The sequence below is a fragment of the Notamacropus eugenii genome, chromosome 2 (genome assembly GCF_028372415.1).
Source record: "Notamacropus eugenii isolate mMacEug1 chromosome 2, mMacEug1.pri_v2, whole genome shotgun sequence".
Lineage (NCBI taxonomy): Eukaryota > Metazoa > Chordata > Mammalia > Diprotodontia > Macropodidae > Notamacropus > Notamacropus eugenii.
In genome coordinates this window covers 333,832,878-333,855,022 of record NC_092873.1, presented here as the reverse complement: position 1 = coordinate 333,855,022, position 22,145 = coordinate 333,832,878, and the positions used below count along the sequence as shown (strand labels likewise).

At 34.7% G+C, this 22,145-nt stretch overlaps 1 protein-coding gene across 5 annotated transcripts in view; it reads right to left on the bottom strand.

The window, feature by feature from the left end:
• KCNJ16 (potassium inwardly rectifying channel subfamily J member 16) overlaps nucleotides 1–22,145 on the bottom strand; it is a 129,497-nt gene that overhangs the window by 3,749 nt on the left and 103,603 nt on the right. For 2 of the 5 annotated variants that reach the window (XM_072645542.1, XM_072645544.1), the window contains one exon: nucleotides 378–490. The exons of the other annotated variants lie outside the window; for them this stretch is intronic. The gene's annotated coding sequence lies outside the window, so the exon portion shown is untranslated. The remainder of the gene's footprint in view (nucleotides 1–377; nucleotides 491–22,145) is intronic. 5 annotated transcript variants of the gene reach the window in all.

The window sequence follows — 22,145 nt, the reverse complement described above, 5'->3', positions numbered from 1 at the left end:
AAATCTAATGTGTCTCTCTGTGTATGTATATATAATTTTGGAAAACATCATAGTTATTCAAGATGTATTACCCTGAGCACAGCTCTGCTTTCTCTGACCTGAAATGACTAAAATACTTTGTTTGCCTTGATGATACAATCCTCTTGTATTTAAAACATTTGGAAGTAGTTCTAGCTAACTACAATTAAGAAGTAATACAATTATTCCAAGATTTTGTCTAGGAGCTCTACAAATCTTCCAACATTCTAAGCTTACGTTCTACATTATGCACATTTTTTTCATTATTAGGCAAATGTCCCAAAACTCAGCTGTAAGGGAAATAAAATATCCCACAAACATGAAATATTTTCTTCACTCCAGACTCCATTAAAACTTACATACAACTGTAGATGCCCAGTCTCTATAGCTGATCAAACAGGAATTTGTCACTTTCCGGCATCTTTTCAGTTTCCACTCCTCTGAAGATATCTTGCTACTTGCTGCACTTTCCCTGACAGGGAAATAAATTACATCTCATTCAAATGGAGCTTACTTTTCCAAAGATCCACCTTTAGGCGTGTTTGAGAGAGTCTGTCTGGAGCCCAGGGGAGGTAAAACCACTCCCAGGTGTCTTTCAGTAAGGTGTAAAATTGCCTTCCCTTTTGTTCCATCACACTCACTCATATTTTGACACTGCCAACTCTTCACTTCCCTTCTGAAAAGGAGGAGAAAATTTTGCCAAAGAGTCTAATCATTTCTCTCTCCCTTAAAGGGAGCATGTTCAATTTGCTCTGTTCTCAGACACTGAGGTTGCTTCTCTACATTTCTCCAACTTTAATTAGTAAAAATTCCCCATTCTATTTTCAACTTCCTCTTTCCTCTAACTGATTCCCATCTCTTAAATAGTCATCCAAGGATCACTGTAAAAAGTGTAACTCATCAGTAACTTTGGTCCCCCAGATAGAAAGCAATGAGCTTCAAATTTCACATCTGAAAGTGAAAGTGAGTATTTTAAAATAGAAATTTCCTTCAGCTACCAATATCAAGGAAGAAAACACAATAACTTCATGACACCATTCTTAATTTTCTAGAGAGTTTTAATTCTCTATTTATTGCAACTGGGAAAAGTTTTGCTACTTTTCATTTTCATACATTTCATTTTTGGCCTAGCTATACATGCTTGGAGACTTAGGAGGAAATAAATGACTTTCATTAGGTCTTAAATGGCAAAGACCCTTTTCTAATGCTGAACTGTTGGGGGTTGTTTGGTTTAACAAGCTTTTACTGAGCACCCAGGTTTCAGAGTGCTCTGAAATGGTTAATGTACCTACCCAAAGGCATCAGTTTACTCCCTTGTCTCAGAATCAGGCCCACTCTACAATAAACACTTTGTTTGATGGAACATTTGTGTGGGATGGACTCTGCTTACATACTTACAAGCTGAAAATCTTTCCCATGCCAAGAAACCAGTTAGGCACACACTAAAGGTTTGTTTGTTTATATTTTTCCCCATATCACTTTGGAGTAGTCATATCATCTCCTTTGTTGGCATTAAAACAAAGTTTTGAGGGGTACATTTGTGCATAAAATATATGACTAATTTGCTGTTAAAGGCCTCCAGGGTTTCCAAAATGCTTACTGGAATACAGTACTTGGAAATATTCTGGCAATATTTTATCTATATCGTAAGCTCTTAGTTGAAGAAAATCATCTGACTGACCTGACATTTTATAGTGACATCATCAAAGGACTTGAAATTTAATACTATTTTCAAACCCCCCCCCCCACTCTATTTTGCCCTAATCATACAATATGTGGAATGTTTTTTAAAAGTATTATCAAAGATCAATACAATTTGAATTAAGAAACATATTTATAATTATAATTATTTTCTTCTTGACTGATTCTAACAACCTTTCTTTTAGATGAATCACAAACAAAAATAGAGTTAGAGCAAAGAAACAATTCATAAATAATGAGCGATTTCTTCACTGCTCTTCTATACCATCAACAGAAGAAGTTCTTCTCTAAAATGGTTTTCTTTTGGTATCTTTTAAAATTCAGGTGGTTTTCAGTAGCAAATTCCTTCTGGGTCATTGTGCTGATGCAGAATGCTCAAACCAAGCTATGATCTTTTATGGGCTTATATTTTGTATGTTAGCTGTCAGTTACCGCTGCTGAACATTTGAATGATCCCTTTCCAGAATTTGACATTATCATGGAAAAAAGCCAAGACCAAAGAAATTCTGTTCTCTCTTCCTTTGAATACACCTACCAAACCCTGGCTGTGGTTTCGTTTTTGGAATCACCAGCACACTTGCAAATCTCTTCCTAATAAAGAAGAATTTTAGCTATCTTTTCTTTTCATCCCCCAGTCATTTAACTGATGAATGTCCCAATGGACATGTTCAAATGAAAAGATGGATTCCCAGGGTCCTATAGCTTAATACAAACTATGCTAAATAAAGTAGTCACACATACACACACAATAAAACAAAACAAAAACTAGCAATGCTTAATGACAATCGTTTTTCAGTGGGCAGAGTGAGTAAAGAAGACCCTATTGTCAGACTACTCAACACTCAGTTTATTGCTTTGGGTCTGCCAGATACACATGTGAGATCAATTCTATTTCGAATGTATTTACCATTGAATCATCAAGGTCAAGGTTGGTTGGTTTCTTTTGAAGACTTATTACATAAAATTAAATGCTGACTTTTTTTTTTAAAGTCATCATCTCTAAATTCTCAACTTTGTTATCATTATAATCAAAAAGTGTTTTAAAGGACCTAAAGGAGAAAGAGGAGAGGGGTAGAAACAGAATTGATTTTTTTTTCCTCTTTTCTTCACCTTTTGTATTCTTTATCACATTTATTTCTGAATGTTTCCCCCAATCTCTCACAAAGTAAGCCATCCCTTATGACAAATATTTTAAAAGAGTAAAAGTTAACTCAGAAAATAAAGCAATCAAACAACCATAACTGACGGAAATATGCAGTATTACACACCTATAGCCCTCCACATCTGCAATGAAAAGAGGGAGGTGCAATTTTTCAACTCTTTTCTAGGCCTGATAGAATTAAAATAAATTCAGTTTTCTTTTATTGCTTTTTCATTTTACACCTTGTTTTAATATATCTCTAGATCTCCCCCTTAATTTAGCTTGCTTCACTCCATAACAATTAATTTGCTTTTATATGTTCTTTGAGCTCTTGTCATTTCTTATGACATAGTGACGTTTCATTACAGATTCAGGTATCACAATGTTTATCCATTTACTACCACCAAAAAAAAAAATAATGAAGTGCTGCTATGGAGTATTTCTTTTTGCATGACATGCTTCCTGAGCTCGAGGAACTTGTGGTGTTTATTTTTTGCTAAAAGTGCTTCCTTTATGGGAACTAGAAGATGAATCAAATAAGTCTGGGAAACCATAGCACACAAACCTACAAAGTATAGAATGCATCATTTCCTTCCCTTCATTCCCCCAATTCCGTTTCTACCCCTCCCCCCTTCTCCAACTTCGGTTTCACATTCCACCAGTGAACTAATTCATTCATTGAAGAAAAAAAGTCATTATTAACTAGTGTTTAGGGAGTTGTTACAGTTTGACCGTGACAAGAATTTAATTCTCAATTAGTGGCATTGAGTTATGTTGAAATTTCTTTCAGAGAATGCTGCAAACATATAAAAGATATGAGTCATTTTGTTTTACTCTCTTCTCATCAACCCAGTTGATCTAAATTTATAAGAAATGTACATTTTAGATAAACTAAGTGGAGAAAAATACTTCCAAAACAAACAAACAAACTATATATGTATATATCTCATTCTGTGACTCCTGGGAGCTATATTTGGTCATCATTTTCTCTTTCTTCCTTTCTCTTTTCAACCTTTCTCTGTCACTTTTCTTTATCTCTTTCTCTCCTCTCCTCGCCTCTCTTTTCCTTTCCTGTCTTTTCCTTCCTTCTTTCTTTCTCTCTTTTCCCCTTCCACTCCCTTGTTTTTCTTTCCCTTCCTTCTGTCTCTTTCTTTCACGTGTTTCTCTCTCTCTTTCTCTTTCTGGCTTTCCATCTCACTCAAGCTGGAGAGCAGTATTCACTCAGCCCTGACCCCACTACTGACTGGTAAGGGAGACTTGGCTTGCTCTGTTTCTAACTTGGGATGATTCACCTTTCTTTAGGTAGGCTTGTAGCACCACCTTCTCTTGGGGCCTACCATACTGGTGCTGGACTTAATGTGGATAGTCTATCCACCTTAGCCCTACTATATCTTACTACTCCTGAGTTCCAGCAATCCACTAGTCTTGGCCTTCTCAGGATTACAAACAAGCAATAATCCTTTAAGTGCTCACTCAATAATATGTCCTTTATAGCCTTCATGTTCACAGAAGGTATTCACAGAAGTGAAAGGAGAAAGAAGCACTTTCCAACCAAGGATTAGGTGGTGCATTATTCACCAAAGAGGAGTAGTTTGAAAAAAAATGAAAAGTAAAAATGACTAAAACGCCAAAGAATTCAAGGGAAAAAATTCAATTAAAACACTGAGTATAAGTAGATAAATCAACATAAAGGATCCTAAAACTAGAATTATGAGCATTAAATCATGACAGAGATCACAAAACTGTTTTTAAGAAATATCTGGAAGAAAAAGTTTATAAATAACTAAAAAAATACACTTTATGATTAGAACCACTAAAGAATATGCCTATTTCTCAGCATCATATGACATGTTCACGAAAATAGATGACTTAATAGAGCACAGAGAAATTATAAATATATCTTTAAAAAAAACAAATGCTTAACATCTTTTGAATACTATAGTGAAAATGTTAAAATTTCAATGCAGGAAGCAGAATTAAAAGACACAGAAACTAAATGGAGATTTAATAATGAAATAACAAATGAGTGGGATAAAAAAACCATAGAACAAATAACTATATAAAAGACAACAATAATGATAACATGCAAAAATTTTCTGGAATGAAACTTCAGATATGCATACACACATGCAGATCTCTGAAAGCATTCATCAACAAAATAGAGAGAAATAAGTTACATGCAAGTAAAATTTAAAATCAACCAAATAAGTACAAACTCAAAAACCACAAAAGAAGATATCTTGAAAATTGGGAAAGCAATACATGTATTTGAAAGCAAAAAGTCCATTAAAATGACAAATACTACTTGAATCTTGTTCTTTTATAAGACTAACATAAAGGATAAAGCTTTTTTACCAACTTGTCTAAAAGTCAGAGAGAAGAAATATATATTTTTAATGATGAAGTGGAATTACAGAAAAATTCAGAAGCAATAAAAATAATTATCAAAATCTGCTATATAGTTATATGACAACAAATTTGAGAATTAAAATTAGAAGAAAATTAGAAGAAAAGCCTCAAATTAAAAGAACATCAAATAGAAAACTAAAATAATCCAATTTCTAGAGAAAGAAATTGAACTATCAATAAGAAATTGCATTAAAGTATCAATTTTTTGACAACAGTAGGCAAACTACTCTCAAAAATAAGAAATAAGGCTCTCTATCAAAACCTTTTTGGCATTCAAATATGATATGATTGTTTAAAATGAGGAAGTATAAAGCAAAACAATAGGAATATGGTAATTAATATATATCTATTCAAATTTATTTATCAAGATACAAGTGATGATCTTGTGATTTTGTAAGACACAAGAAAATTAGGTGCTATAGTGGATACTGAGTGCTGGAGTCAGAATACTACCTGGGTTTAAATCCTAGCTGAAACATTTGCTCGCTATATGACCCTGAGAAAGTCCCTTAACCTTGCTTCAGTACCTCAGCTTCCTCATCTATAAAATGAGGTGGTTGGATTCAATGTACCGCAAGGTCCCTTCTAGCTCTATTTCTGTGATCTTATGACTTGAAATGTAATAATTTATTTAAAGGATCTTACATTTTCAAGGGGAAAAAATCCGAAATGCAAAGGCCCCTGATAGGTATTAATGAACATAATTCATTCATTCCAGAATGCAAATTAATTTAATCAGAGTTAGAAGACCAGAATTTTTAAAATTTCTCTGAAAACTATTAGATGTGTGAACCTGTCAGTTGATCTTTCTTAAGTCCACTTCAAAGCATCATTATGTGTGTAGGTGAGCCCCAGGCAACTAATATGTTCCAGGCACTATACTATGTGCTCAGGATGTGAAGACAAAAAACTAAAACCATCCTTATTCTGAAGAAGTACATTCAATTTCTCACAAGTCTCTTACCTTATAAGGCCCTGATTTCCCAAAATGATTCTCTCAGAAAATGAAAAAAATTCCTAGAAATTCTACTCCAACTTCTGTAAAGTCCTTGAACCTCTAAAATTAATAACTGTGTTTTTGAGGTATAATTAATATTATATTTTTTGATGAGCAGCTTGGGGGCACAGTAGACAGAGTGCCAGGCCTAGAATCAGGAAGACCTGAGTTCAATCTAGCCTCAGACACTTATTAGCTATGTGAGCCTGGGCAAGTTACTTAACCTTCTTTGTCTCAGTTTCCTCATCTGAAAATGAGTTAGAAAAGGAAATGGCAAATCACTCTAGCATCTTTGCCAAGAAAACCCCAATTAAGGTTAAGAAGAGTTAGACATGACTAAAAATGAGTAAACAACAATAATCTGGTGAGCAAAGTAGGAATGATAACATATTGACATTTCCCATAAATTTTTGTTTGATTACTGATATTTATGAAATATCAAATGTATGAGAGATATAAAAACTGAAGTCATAGTCCCTGACCTAAAGTAGGCAAATGAAATAAATACATGCACAAATGAAGTGATGTTATAAGAGACAAATAGTGGCTGTTTACTTTCCCCCAGTCCCTAATTCTAAATTCAATCCCATCCATCAACCTCTGCAAATGGAGCTATGCATTGGAAGAAAGGAAAGGGACAACCTCTGCAAATGCCTGTGTCACTAATGTTACTCAGAAAGTCTAAGCATGCAAATTTAGCTCCACAGTTTTCTCTATCTCTATCAGAAGGAATTTATAAATATATTAGCTTATGAATTACCTTGGTTTACTTGCAGCAAAATTTCAGTGGAGGATAAATCAACAAACAATCACTAAGTACCCATTTTGATCTAGGAAAGATACATATATGCATGAATACATACATATACACATACACAGAAACACACTCATATTTAGAAGGAGAGATGGGGGGTGGGAGGGGAACATCATTAACCATAGGACTAACAACTCCGTGCCACCTCCTGAATTATAAGAGGTGGTGCTTGAGCCAAACCTTGAAGGGGAGTAGTGATAATCAGGAAGAACACTCCAAGCATGGGAGACAGCTCACCCAGAGTCATAATGGCAGTATATAGAAAATTGTGTACATGATACAGCAAATAGGACAATTTGACTTGACTGCAACATTTGAGGGAGTGATCTATAAGGGTCCTGAAAAGACAGATTGATGGTACATTGTGAAAGTCTTTAAGTGCCAAACATTGGGATATATATTTTATTATACCTGTAATAAGGAGCCACCAAAACTTCTTGAGAAATTGAATGCCATGGCTAAATCTGTGCTTCAACCACTTAAATTTGGCAACAGATTGGAGGAAAAATGTGAAGAGAGCAGGTGAAGTTAGGTGGCTATTGCAATTTCCCATAATAAAAATGAGGATCTAAACTAGGGTAGTTCTGATATAAACAGAGAAAAGGGGATAATGAAAGAGATATGGGAGAAAAAAGAGGATAAGATGTTGCATCATTTGGATATGGTAAACAATTGAGAGTGAAGGCTCGAAGATGACTCCTAGGATGAAAACCTTAGTAACTTAGAAGAAATCATGTTATTGGAAAAGATAATGCATTTTGTTTTGATGTGTTGAATTTGATATTCCAATGAGAGATCCCAGTGGAGGTGTCCAGCAGAAAGTTAAAGATGTGGGACTGAAGCTGAGAAAAGTGATAGGTGTTGTTCAATAACTGAATCTTTGAGGCTTACTGAGATCATCAGGAAAGAGATTATATATAGAACACAACTCTGCTTATCTATCTATTTGTCTGTCCATCCATCCATCCATCCATCCATCCATCCATCCATCCATCCATCCATCCATCTATCTATCCATCCCTCTATCCATCCATCCATCCATCCATCTATCTATCTATCCATCTATCTATCCATCCATCTATCTATCTATCTATCTATCTATCTATCTATCTATCTATCTATCTGTACAGATATATACATATTCATAAATGGTTATATTAATAGACACAGGAAAATTTTGACAAAATACAATTCTCATTTCTGAAGAAAAAGGCAAAAGTATTAATAGTGTAAATATTATCTATTAAAAAAAAGACCCACCATTTTATGGAATTTAAACTAGAATCATTTCCTTTAAAATCAGGAGTAAAGCAATAATAACTGTTTTCAATACCAGTGTTTGAGACAATACTAGAAATTTTAGCTATTAGTAATAAAAGAAAAAATATTGATACAAAAAACTCATAATGGAAAATGCTATCCACATGCACAGAAGAAACTATGGAGTTGAATGCAGACAGAAGCATACAATTTACTCTCTTTTGTTGCTTTGCTTGGTTTTGTTTCTTCTTTCTCCTGGTCCCTCCAATTGATTCTAACTCTTCTTTCCAACATGACCAATGTGAAAATATGTTTAATATGAGTGTATATCAGATTGCACCCTTTTTTGTGGGGGGCGGGGATGGAGGAAGGGGGAGAAAACAAAATCTTATGGAAATGAATGTGGAAAACTTAAAATAAATTAAAGAAAAAAGAAATTGAGTTAGCATGGGGAAAGTGGAAATAAAAGTAATGATTTTTTCCATCTATCTAATTATGTATTTAGAAAATCCAAAAGTAAACTAAAAAATAATTCAAATAACAATTTCAGTGAAGTTGCATGATATACAAAAAATCTATATGAATTTGCATATTACCACCCCACTTCCCCTCAAAAAAATCCAGTCAGGAATGAAAATAACTATATATTATCCATAAAATATTTGGAAATTATTCTGTCAAGGTACATAGAAACCACAAATGTACAATTATAAAGTTTCTTCTATATAATTTTTTAAAATGCTGCAGGTGGTAAAAAAAAATTACTTATGGATATTCTAAGCTGATATAATGAAAATGACACTATTATTCTAAAATAATATACTTAATGACATAAACAACTAAAGAATTACTGTATAAAGACAAAAAAATTAAAAAAGGGATAACAAAACGCATCTGGAAAAACAAAAGTGATCTCAATGGAAACAATGAAAAAATGGGAAGGAGGCAATACTCAATATCAAACACTATCACTAAGCAGTAGTGGTCTGAAAAGTAGTAATCCACAAAAGTATTCAGTATTGATTTGAAAAGAAAGTAACATAACTTTTAGAATCTATAGCAACTTAGACCTCTATCATAACTTGCCAGAATGCCTGTTACATAAAAACCTGATTCAAAGATTTAAAAAAAAAGTCGTTCTGCAACAGATAAATGATCAAAGGATATGAACTGATAGTTTTGAAAGGAAGAAATCCAAGTTATCAACAAGCACAAGGGGAAAACGTGACATCTAACTACTATTTAGATAAATGAATATTTAAACAACTCTGAGACCTGACCTTATATCTATCAGCTTGGCAAAGATGACAAAAGAGAAAAATGAATAACATTGCAGGAGCAGTGAAAAAACAGGCACATTAATGCACTGTTGGTACAGCTATGAATTGGAAGGAAAGGGACAAGCGTTTATATGTAGTGCTTGCAATGTACCAGGCACTGTGCAAAGTGCTTTACAAATATTGTCTTGTCGATCTTCACAAAAACCCTGGAAGGTATATATGTGTGCATATATATATATGTATATAGGCACATTTATGTACACACATGTCTTTCCATTAGTAGGTGCTCACATATACATACATATATGCAATATATTCTATAAAGGATACATGTTAGGATATGTAGGATATATATGTATCAAATTAGAATATGTGGGATATATCAGACATTTATATATGAACATGTGATAGATATTGATATACATAGGATATTGCACAGCCCTCCTTCATTCAAAACAAAGTCAAATGCAAATAATGTCTTCATTTCTCTGATGGCATGGTCTTCTTTGGCAACGAAGGACGTACACACAATATTTGCTGTTCAGTTGTTCAGTTGTGTCTGACTCTTCATGACCCCATAGAACATAACACGCCAACACTGTCCATGGGGTTTTCTTGGAAAGGATTCTGGAGGGGTTGGGTATTTCCTTCTCCAATGGATTAAGGCAAACAGAGGTTAAGTGATTTGCCCAGGATCACACAGTTAATAGGAGGCTAAGTTTAGATTTGAATTTAGGTTCTCCTGACTCCAGGCTCCAACACAAACTATCCAGCTACTTTTCTCAGTCTCTCTTTGCTTCTCTGTCTCTCTCTCTCAGAACTGAAAATAAAACATGCTATTCACCTCACAGAGAGGTGATGAATTCTAGATGCAAAATGAGACATATTTTGGTGCATGACCAATGTGAGAAATTATTTCCCTTCACTATTCAGATTAGCTAACAGGATTTTTGTTTTCTTTTATTTTTAAATTGTTGAGAAGGTAGAGGGAGGGGTTGGGTTCCTCCCAAAAAACAGAACAGAGAAAAATCACTAACAAGCAGGATAGTTTTAAAAATAAATTATTAAATGTTTATTATGAACTTTTACAATATGACCTCTAATAAATTTGCCATATAACAAGTAATCCTCTCCATTTGTTCTATACCATATTTAGGAATGATCAATGTAATTTGCATTTATTGAAATAATTTTAAAAGAAAGGAAGCATAAAAAAGAATAAATAAACATAATGGGGGCACAAATAATGGAAAGTGAAGGGAACAAGCATTTTATTATGCCCCTACTACTATCAGGTACTATGCTAACTGCTTTACAAATGTTAATCTCATTTGAACATCACCAAAATCCTATGAGATAGGTGTTATTATCACCTCCATTTTACAGTTGAGGAAACTGAGGCAGAGAAAGGTTAAATGACATTCCCAGGATCACACAGCTAGAAGTGTTAAGATTTGAACTTAGATCTTCCTCTCTCCAAGTCCAACATTCTGTACACTGAATCATCTAGCTAACAAATAGAAGATTTGTCAGTGGCAAGGAAGAGGATTACTTTGTCTTCTAAAGCTAAAGCATCAGAAAAGAAAATTACAAATAACGTTGAGTTGATTTGAAGTGTGAATTTAGTAAAGGAAGAGAACTCTGGAATAAAATAGAAACTGAAGTCCTCTGCTGAGGAAAGAGGACATATAGAGTATGAATGATTTGAGAAGAGAAGGGAGATTTTGACACAAATATTGTGAGAATGTGACAGAGCTGATCAGGAAAGATTACAAAGATTCAAGAAGCACAAATGCTTAGTTGATCCCAGTTTATACATATACATATATATGTGTGTGTATATATATATATATATATATATATATATATATATATATACATAGATATGCATATACAAACACACATACACACACATATATGTGAAATTTATAGCACTTCATATTTGTAGCAGTTCCACTCAGCATAGTTGTGTGAATTCTGCCAATGTCATTCTGAAGGTTAGGAGCAGAATTAGAGAAAAAGTATGATGGAATTTCATCCTCCAGAATAATTTTACATTTGTTAATATAATAAACATCTACTTAAAAATATGAAAACCATTCTTAGGGTTATAGTGAGTGGACCATGATTTGAGGAATCATTCCAGTTTTGCTGGACTTTTTAGGAGAACCACACAGTATTATAACACTATCTAAAAGCTAACAAATATAAGAATACTCTGATTTCATGAATAAAGGAATTTGAGAGTTAATAGGATCAGGGCAAAAGTAATGTCATGTTTCCAGATCTCCATATCTTAACCATAAATAGGATCCACTCAAACTATAGTCAAAATGCCCCTATTTCTGTAAGTAATAGAATTGATTTAAGTTTTAATGATGATTCACTCAGCATTTTGTTTGTAAATTTAAAAAAAAATGTATCTATGGTTTCATACAATTCTGAAAAGATAAAATTATATTGTAAAGAAAACAGACTAGAAGAAATTCTATTGAGTGCATCAGGAATCAGAGAATACATAGTTTCAAACAGTGATTTTAGACTTGGCATCAGTTTCATATCATTCAGTGGGGGAAGGGATGTATGAAAGATTTCCACTATTACCTATTTTCAAGAAAATTATATAACACAGGATGTTTTTTCACATGAAAGCAAGAGGAAATAATGAAATAGGAAGACTTGAAACTTGAAAGCTCTTTCATAATGGATTTTCTTTCAAACTAATTTTTTTTATTAGTTTCCTATTCTTCCATGCAATGGAAAGACACATGGCAAATATAAGCAGAATGAAGTATATTAACAATGATTACTTGTGCCAGAGGTTATGCAAAAAGCAGCAACAAGACATGTATGACTGGAAAAAGAGACAGGTCAGTCGTGTAACGAAAATAGCAGATGAATAGCCCAAGTACTTCACTAATATTTAAGAAATATTAGGACAGTAATCAGAAGTTCCCCAGCATGTAATATGAATTACTTCTGGAGGATTGATGGACAGATACAGGTGAGAATGAGACAAGATGATGGGTCTTGGAAAGACTGTGATTCAATGATTGGGGAGTACTCACACGAAAGAGATGGTGGATTCAACCAAGTTTTATCATTCTTCTACTAAAGCCTTACTGCGATGTCTCCCCCTAAAGACAACCTTACATCATTAAAGGTTACTTCAGTGTTCCGTGAGTTTTGGGAGGTCCTTCCAAGGTAAAAGGGCTTCAATCATAGGTCTGTCATGGGGTGTCATTTAAGGACCAATTCAACTAAAGGAAAAAATATAGTCATCATTATGTTGGCCACCAGTTTATAACTATTTTTCAAGCAATTCATGAAACTATCTGCTATGGTGTGAAGTGTTTATGATGGACATATTGATGGATATAGACAAAACCTACATGGATGAATTAAAATATAAATCACAGTTTCATATTAAACAAAATATACTGGAGGTAAGATTCTCCACTCACACATCAGAAATGTTAGGTTCTGATGGTTAGAAGTTTTTAAATGAATAAATTTTTCATTCTCCTTAAAGTAATTATGTTAAACCTTGTCCTCCTCTATCTAATGAGATCTTGTCTCCCATTATATTGAGAATATGGAAAACATTTGACTCATGCTCCATTAAATTCCTTTTGCTCTACCTAATATTTTCCCATATCTAAGAGGAAGAAGTGTATGTTTTCTTGTTCAGTACAACTAGTCCAACAAAACACTTGATGTTCCACCCCTGATGACCTTGCTTTGTTGGTGGAATGATAGATAGAGAACTCAGAAGACAACAAAGTGATGTGACAGTAGATGAATAGTGTAGATAGTTAAATAAAGGAAGTTTTTTGTTTTAGTTTTACTTTTTGGTAAACCTTAACATTTTTAGAGAGCTCTGGAAAGGGTCAATTCATTTCAATATACATTTATTAAGCACCTATTTTGTGCCAGACACTGGTGATACAAACAAGGTGTGGGTGGGAGAAGACAGTCCCTGCCTTCAAGGAGCTTGTAATCTAATGAGATAAGACAATACACAAAAGGAAGGTGGAAAGGGGTGGGATGGGGTGGTGCCATGGAAGTCAGATCAAGCAGAGATACAGATGGAAAGTGGAATAAGTTGCAAAGTTCTGTGATTTGGGTGGAGTTTAGTGCTCCACTTTCTAGACTCCAGAATCAGTACAAAGGAATCAATTGACCACCCATCTGATCACCAACCCCATTGCTTTTAGTCCTCTATCAGCTCCAAATCATGCAACCCTGTATTCTCTCATCTTGCCAGTCTTGAAGGTCCTATTACCATAGCACCAGTTTTTGTGATCCACCTCTTCTTTAACCTTCCTAGAATTTTGGGGAAAAAACCCCCAAACATTCTGAGCTTTTCCTTACCTTCATAATCTCCCTAGAATTCTCTCTCTCACCTGTCTCACCAGAACAGCAGGGGTTATTTCAGTTTTCATCTTCACATCCATAGTATCTAGCATACTAACTTTCTCATAGCAATTGTTTAAAAAATATTGTAATGAAGTGCAGTTGGGTAGTTGATCAGGATATTACTGAACAATGGATGTACAACCTGACTGATGAACTTGCAGAATGTAAGGATCAGGTAACAGATACAACAAGATATAAAGGTACAAAGAAAGGTTTATACTTTATTGTCCCTTTATGAAATGTAATAAATTCTTCAAATAAACTTGAGAGTATTAGAGGGAACCATAGCATACAGTAGAGGGGGGAGGCATATTTACAGTGGGACACTAGGGGTAGGGTTGAGGTAGATGGGAATGAGCTTCCCTAAATACATTTCTCTATTTCCCCAGCCACTGTGTTTTTGATAGTGCACAAAATGCTCTATAATCCTCTTTTTAACTCTTTGTCACTGATCTCCAGATACTGATCTGTCTTTGTAGACCAGATTCTTTTGTCTAATAGGTTGCAGGCACTTTAATGTTTGGTAAAATGAAAGGATAAATGTTGAAATGACATGAAATAGGATAATTTTGCATTGTCAAGGCTTTTAAAATTTGTTACAATTAATGGAAAGTCCCTAGGAGGAAACTGTATGATTCTAGATTTGTAAGTTAAACATAGGACCAACAAGGAAATATGGAATTTTTCTCTGGAAAAATTATCATTGAATCTTTAAAACAATAATTTCCTCATGTAACTAACCTAAAAGAGACTGTGAGTTAAGACATAGAATTATGTGAATGTATTAATAAAGCCATGGTACTGTGTGTAATGGCAAACAAAGTAGGATCTTTTGCTGTTTTTGTTTTAGTATAATCAAGTGCCTCTGATTGAGTCTTGCCTTTGATTGAATTAAATTGAGTCTTTAACTAGAGACAGTATATGTATTTAAGTTGTTGATTATTTTAATGTGATTAAAGAAGATTTTCCCCACCCATTAATGGGCCTGCCCATTAAGGGGACTCTGAATGGGGAAGATTTATTGGAAGGACCACACCTTTTGTTAATGAGGCACTGCCTTTCAAAGGTTGTGATGCCCTCTGGCTCTGAAAAATGTATAAGTACTCTGAAGTAAGGCTTTACTTTGGACTTTCTCATTGGAAATATTTGTTTGGCCAGATGAGACTCTGGGCAGCGGCTAAGGAGCCCCTCAGCTTTGAAAACACAGATGTTGGTGCTTCTCTGGTAATTATGTATGAATGGTTAGACAGTTACTTGTCTGTTGATCTATCAGACAGTTGTAAACCCTGTCTGTTGATTTTGATTTCTCTGTATTTTCTCTGAAGTTTAGGGTGCTAACATTTTTCCCCTGAACTAAGTGAATAATATATGTGCTTGATTAAGGTAATTGTTGACCCCTCAAAAGTTGCCTTTCCTTTTAGAAAAGCAGATCTAAGAACCTGTACAACAGACCCTCTTGTGTATGTCAGTGTCCTTGCTTTTTCACCATGACATTTATAAATTAAAAAAAAAAAGAATTAGAGAACAACTAGTGATGGGCAGGATAAAAAGTTTAACTATTCCTCTGGTGACATTTTCAGACAAGAAATACTTTCTAGGGAGTTCATCTAGACAGAGAAAATAAAAAGTTCTCAGGAATTTGAGCTTCGGAAGTTAAAAAGTCAGCTATAGAAGAACCCAAATTATTTGTGAACCTGGAGATAATTAATAAGAAAATTGGCAAGTAAGAGTGAGATGTGGATATACTGCACACCACACCCAAAGTCCAACTTGGCTATATTTCTAAGGTTCAATTTCCTGATCTGGAAAGATACCTGCCAATCTCACAGGTTTTACTGTAAGGATAACTTTGCTATAGTGAAAAGAGCATTTTACTTGAAGTAAAGTTAGAAAACCTCTTTTTGAGTTGTAGCCCTAATATTTTACGACCTTTTCTTTACTTTATTCAACCACAGTTTTCAGAACTGCAAAAAGTAAACTATTTGAGACAGCTAGGTGGATAGAGCAGACAGTGGACAGAACACTGGCTCTGGTGTTAGGAGGACCTACGTTCAAATCTGGCCTCAGACACTTCCTAGCTAGGTGTCCCTGGAAAGTCACTTAATCCTGATTACCTCCAGAAAAAAATAAGTAGAATATCTACACTCTATACTCTCAAAGGATTATTGGAACACAGTATTTTGAAAGACTTAAAACTTAAGTTTTGCCTGTGACAAGTGCTAGTTGTGTGATCAAAGTAGGGCTTGAGGATGTTATAAATTGCAGAAGTACTGACCTGCCTTGATAGCAGGGGTGGGGAAACTGTGGTCTCAAGGCCACCTGTGGCCTTCTAGGTCCGTGGCTGCAACCTTTTGACTGAATCCAAGTTTTACAGAACAAATTCTTTTATTAAGGGGATTTGTTCTGTGCAGTTTGGATTCAATCAAAGAGCCACATTTGAGGACCCAGAGGACCACATGTGGCTTGGAGGCTGCAGGTTCCCCACCATTGGACTATAGAGTTTCCTCCCCTGGAGCTTCCTATAACAATGGAATAACAGGTTTAGCTCTAATTTTATTCAACAAAGAAGAGAATAATTGCTGAAAGATCACAGATCTCAATGTCTACCATCATCAATTTAAATTTTTATTTGTAAATCTTTGCAAAGCATTTTGGAAAGAATGTTTAAGTGAAAATAGAGTAGGATTGGGGGATCAGTGGACCTGAATTCTAGTATCAAATACTGTCAGTGACTCACAGTATGATGTTGGGCTAGTCACTTTCCTACCAATAAACTAGAATTATATTATCCTTCCTCCCTTACAAGGTTTTTGTGAAGATTGAATGTAACAAAAGGAATGTTGTTGTTCAGCCTTTTCAGTCAAGTCCAATGCTTAGTGATCCCATTTGGGGTTTTCTTGGCAAAGATACTAAAGTGATTTGCTTTTCCCTTCTCTAGCAAATTTTATAGAGGAGAAACTGAGGCAAACAGGATTAAATGCCTTGCCCATAGTCATGCTGCTAGTAAGTGTCTGAGGCAGGATTTGAACTCAGAAAACTGGGCCTTCCTCTGTTCAGGCCTGGCACTCTTAAAACACTATATATGTCATGTCAATAATAAGTATGTGCTTACTTCAGTTAAATTATTATATAGATATAGAGGATTATATTATTATTACTATTATAGATGCTTTCTAAATAGGCTTTTGGGGACAATATTTTGCTTTATTTTCTTTTTTTGGTATGGACTTGTGATTTTGCCACCCTTCCATGAATGCTAATTAGCAAATTATTTTTCATTCATATTTTGAAGAGTGGCCTAGGGACACTGAAAAGCTAAATGACTTGCCTACAGACACATAGCTATGATGTGTCCGAGGCAGCATGAACCCTAAACTTGGCTATATCTATTGTTTACAGTAGGCATTTAGTAAACACTTATTGAACTGAATTGAATAATGATGGCCATGAAGCTATCCACTATCATAGGAGGTTGACTTCTAGGAACTAGGTGAATAATTGTTCTTGAAACGAAGTACAAATACAATGGGAGAAATAATGCTTAAAGAACTATTTAACACCAAGAATCCAAGGTATGTTACCTTTTCCCCAAGATGTCAAGCATTTATATCTTCAGTGATAGCAGATTGTTCCTAGAAACTTTATTACCTTAAGAGCCAGATCTTACATTTGTTTGCTCTCTTTATTTCTGTCTCTTTCTCTGTCTGTCTCTCCCTCTACTTCTCTCTCTCTCCTTGTCTCTATGTTTCTGTTTCTATGTATCTCTCTTCCCCACCTTGTACGCCCCTTTCCCCTCCATCTATTAGAATTGAAGAAGGACCTGTCATAGTTTTGAACAGATAGTCATCTAGATGAGCAGGTAGGCAGCACAGTGGATAGAGTGCCAGGTCTGGAGTCAGGAATACCCATCTTCCTGATTTCAAGTATAGCCTCAAGCCTCAGATACTTACTTAGTAGCTGTACGATCCTGATCAAGTCACTTAACCCTATTTGCCTCATATGTAAAATGAGCTGGAAAAGAAAATGTCAAAACCATTCTGGTATCTTTTCCAAGAAAACCTCTCATAGGTCACAAAGAGTCAGACAAAACTGAAATGACTGAAAAACTGTGGCAATTTTTTACTTATTTATTACTGGATCTCCATCTCACTCAGCCTGGAAGTGCAGGGACTGACTATGAGTCTAATCTCATTCCTGATTAGCATAGGAGTTTTGACTGGCTACATTTTCAACCTGATCAACCCTCTTTAAGTAGCCCCCACTTCATTCACTCTATTGGTACCAGGACTGCTCTGGAGTAAGTTTGTACAAGCTTCCATGAGACAAACATTAAATTTTCAGAGTGAGTTTTTACAATTTGGAAATCAGAATGTACTACAAAAAAGGTCTTGAATTGCTATTGCATTGGTTGGCTAGATTTAAGATATTGAAGAAGAAAATTTTAATACAAATTAAACTTAATTCTATGTCATCAGTTTTCAGAGATCCAATTGCTAAATATATACCAGCACAGAACTCCAGAGCTCAGGTGATCTATGAGCTTCAGCCTCCTTCCCCAGTAACCAGTAACAGGGATTACAGATGTAGACCACCAAAGCTGCCAGCAGTGACCATCTTAGAGATCTCTGCATCTTTGTGCTTTTTGTTGTTTTTCTTAATAAATGTTCGATAGGCCATGTAGTTTCCTTATGTCTTTCAGTCCATTCATAAAAAATAAAATACTTTCTGCTGAAATATCACAAAAAAATCTAGCAGAAACTAGAACTATTGTATGGCTCATAATACTTTGAGGATTGCCATTACTCAGTCTCAAAAAAGAGAGACAAGATCAGCTAGCACTAATAAAAACATTAATTAGAACCTTTAAAACACAGCTATAAATAGCAAAGGGTAGCAGACGATCTTACAGACTTGTAAAGTCAGGCATCAGTGCTTCAGTCTGGCCTGGATCAACTCATAGAAATGAATATAGTGACATTTAATTCATCTAAGTAAAACCAGACCCACGTAAAAACCAATGGGAAGTGGGGTAAAAGCAGAGAATAGGAAGGGGGTGGGGAAGATTTGGCCACTGGAGGTCTATGGAAGAAACCATGAAAACATTTGTTAGCATATCAGGGAGATAGAAAACAGGGTTAGAATTAAATAGGGCCCAAAATACTTCCTTGCCCTACCATCATGTCCCCCATGCTATCCAAACTTTATATTCAATTGCTAAAATCTGTTTTGGCTTTCTCTTCTGGCTTGAAACTCCCATGAATATTTAGAAGGATTTTCTTCAATCTTATTTTTTTCAAAAACTTTGGAAAGTATGGGGGAGGGGGAGAAATTTTTATATTTATGGAATTTTTCCCTTTTAAATATTCAGTTTGCTATTGTTATCCCTCCTTTTCTCTCCTCTAAACCTTAATTTTTTGGTGTGAATAAAAAAAAAGGAAAAAAAAAACAATGATGTGGTACTAGGAAGCAATCACAAAACCCAACAGTATATATTTGAAGTAGCCACATTATAAAATAATATAATGAACTCTGAGGGTACACATTAAGATTTTTAATATTCATATCAAAAGGCAACTGAATCATTGGATTATTTCACGGCATGCTCTCTGTCCTGCTGTTGACTCATATTGCTGTGAAGAATTTCATCATAACCAAGTCCAGCCATGAGATAAATTCAGGCAGAAAGGTGATTCTAAGTCCTTGAAGGCACTTATTTGTCTGGTTTTATTTTTGTTTCTTAAAAACTCCATGGCCAGAGCTTCTACCACCTTCTCTAGAAACTATTTCTAGCATTTTTCCCAAGTAATAGTCAAGAATAGCAGGTTTATGTCCACACAATCAAGTTGACTTAATAGTTGGGTTTGATCTCTAAAAAACTAGGTAGAAAGGACTAAAAGTCAGAAGCCTTTTTGTATTTTTTGGTTTTGGTATTTCTCATCTCTCCCTCCCCTACTAAGGTGTTCAGTTTTAATGACTGCAAAAATAAAAAAAAATTGGGGAAGGTTCATAAGTAAACCAACCACTAGATACAGACTTCTAATAGACAGCACAAATACCTTGAAATTGTCAGAGTATCACTGAATAAGTCCCAGCCTTTGCTTACTTCCTTGTTTATTTGTGTGTTTGAAATGTTGTCTTTACCTTACCTTATTGTTCATTAAAAAAAAAAAATCTAATTTGGGTATAGCATACAAACTCTGACTTGTGAATTTTTCAGTTTTAGAATTTATAATATTCCCAAAGTCTGATTCCTTTCCTTCTGAAGATGCCATTTCTGTATATTAGAGTTTTTTTTTTTAATTATTATTAAGTTCTCCTGTTGTATATGCTTGAAGTTATTCAAATGCTATTTTGATTTGTTCTTATTTCTGGAGGGAAATTTACTCTAAGGAAGGGTACTTAAGTAGAACTACTCCAGGGGCCCAAGGTCAACAATTTTCCTTAGGACAACACTCTCTTATGTTTAAGTGATTCAATTTCAGTCAACACCAAAGCTGAGAATTCAACTTGAAAATAAAGCAGCTGATATTGTCCCTAGCTGTTTTTCTTTCTAGACTTCCTTTGGACTGTGAGTGAATAAATAGGCTCTAAAGAAAAGACACACAAAAGAACTTCAGATTACCACTGGAAGACTGTGTCTCAAGACAACACTTGACTAATACTTTCTCTATAGTGTTCATTTATACTTCTAAAAACTTTTCATTTCTTGCAAGCTAGAGCTTTGAAAGCCCTGCTGCTTCAAACAGATAATAGGGGACCTGGTGGTTGACATTAGTCATTGTGTATTCTCCAGGCTTTCAACAAAATCCACTTCTTTTCTACTATCAGGTAAGCTTTTGTTGTCACTGTGGAACTTCAGAAGAATGAATTATTCTGTCAGAAGTTCTGTGCTTTTAAGTTTCCTAACTGGTGAGTGCCAATATTGGAAATGCAAATTAGATAGACTTCTTTTTCAACTTTGGCTATAAATAATGCAAATAGAAGTGCTGTTTTTTGGCTTTTCTTTTTTTTTTTGAAAAGGGGAATAAAGACTCTTATCACCCACCCACAGAGAGCTTTCTTTTTGGCTGTAATACAAAACATGAAAATCAAAACAACTTTACAGTAGCACTTTATGCTGACAAGTTTGGCAAAGCTCATCAAAATGGCTAAAACTCATTGTTGGATGGGCTGCAAATAAACATTGTTTGGGGGAGGTGGGGATGGGTGGAGTATCCGTAGATTGGTGAAGTGGGGAAGTTATCTATCAGTATACTGTCACAAAACTTGTCATACCGTTTGACCCAGCAGTCTCATTGCTAGGACAATATCTTATCATTATTATTAAAAGGATTTTTTTTTTTTTAAAGCACCCATCAAATTCAAAATGTTCCTGCCTCTTTTGCTTACAATAGAGGACAATTAGCAATGAATAAGAAGTGGCTGAATAACTATGGTGTATTGATATAATGGCAGACTATTGTAACAAATATGAAGAAGACAAAGCAACACAGAAAGATATCAGTGAGAAGACACAAAATGAGGGAAATAGAGTGAGAAGGACAATATACAAATGAAATATAATCATATTTAGAATAAAGCTAAAGGAACAGAATTTTAAAAGAATTTAAAGGGAGGAAGGAAGGGCACAAGGCCATTGAATATCTGAATATTTGTTCCCATTGTTGTTTTTTCTAATCAAATGTAACTAGCTGGAATTTTAAAATTTTATTTCTTCCATATTTTGTTTCATTATTTTTTGTAATTCATAATTTTATAAAAAGATTGTAATAAGGCAATCAAAACAAGTACCAACACAACTCTTACTGGAGTGTTTATTCAAATTGAAAGGTAAAGGATCATTTTTATTTGAACTTCATGGATAGTCCACAAGGTCAATTCAGATGACCTAAATTATTTTATCAATCATTCTGGAAATCTGGGTGATAAGGTTACTATATGATATATCTTGTTGTTAAGTCATTTCCAACTCCACCCCATTTTGAGGTTTTCTTGGCAAGATACTGAAATTGCTCACCATTTCCTCCTTTAGTTCATTTAACAGATGAGGAACTGAGGCACACAGGTTTAAGTGACTTGCCTAGGGTCACTTAGCTAGTGAGAATC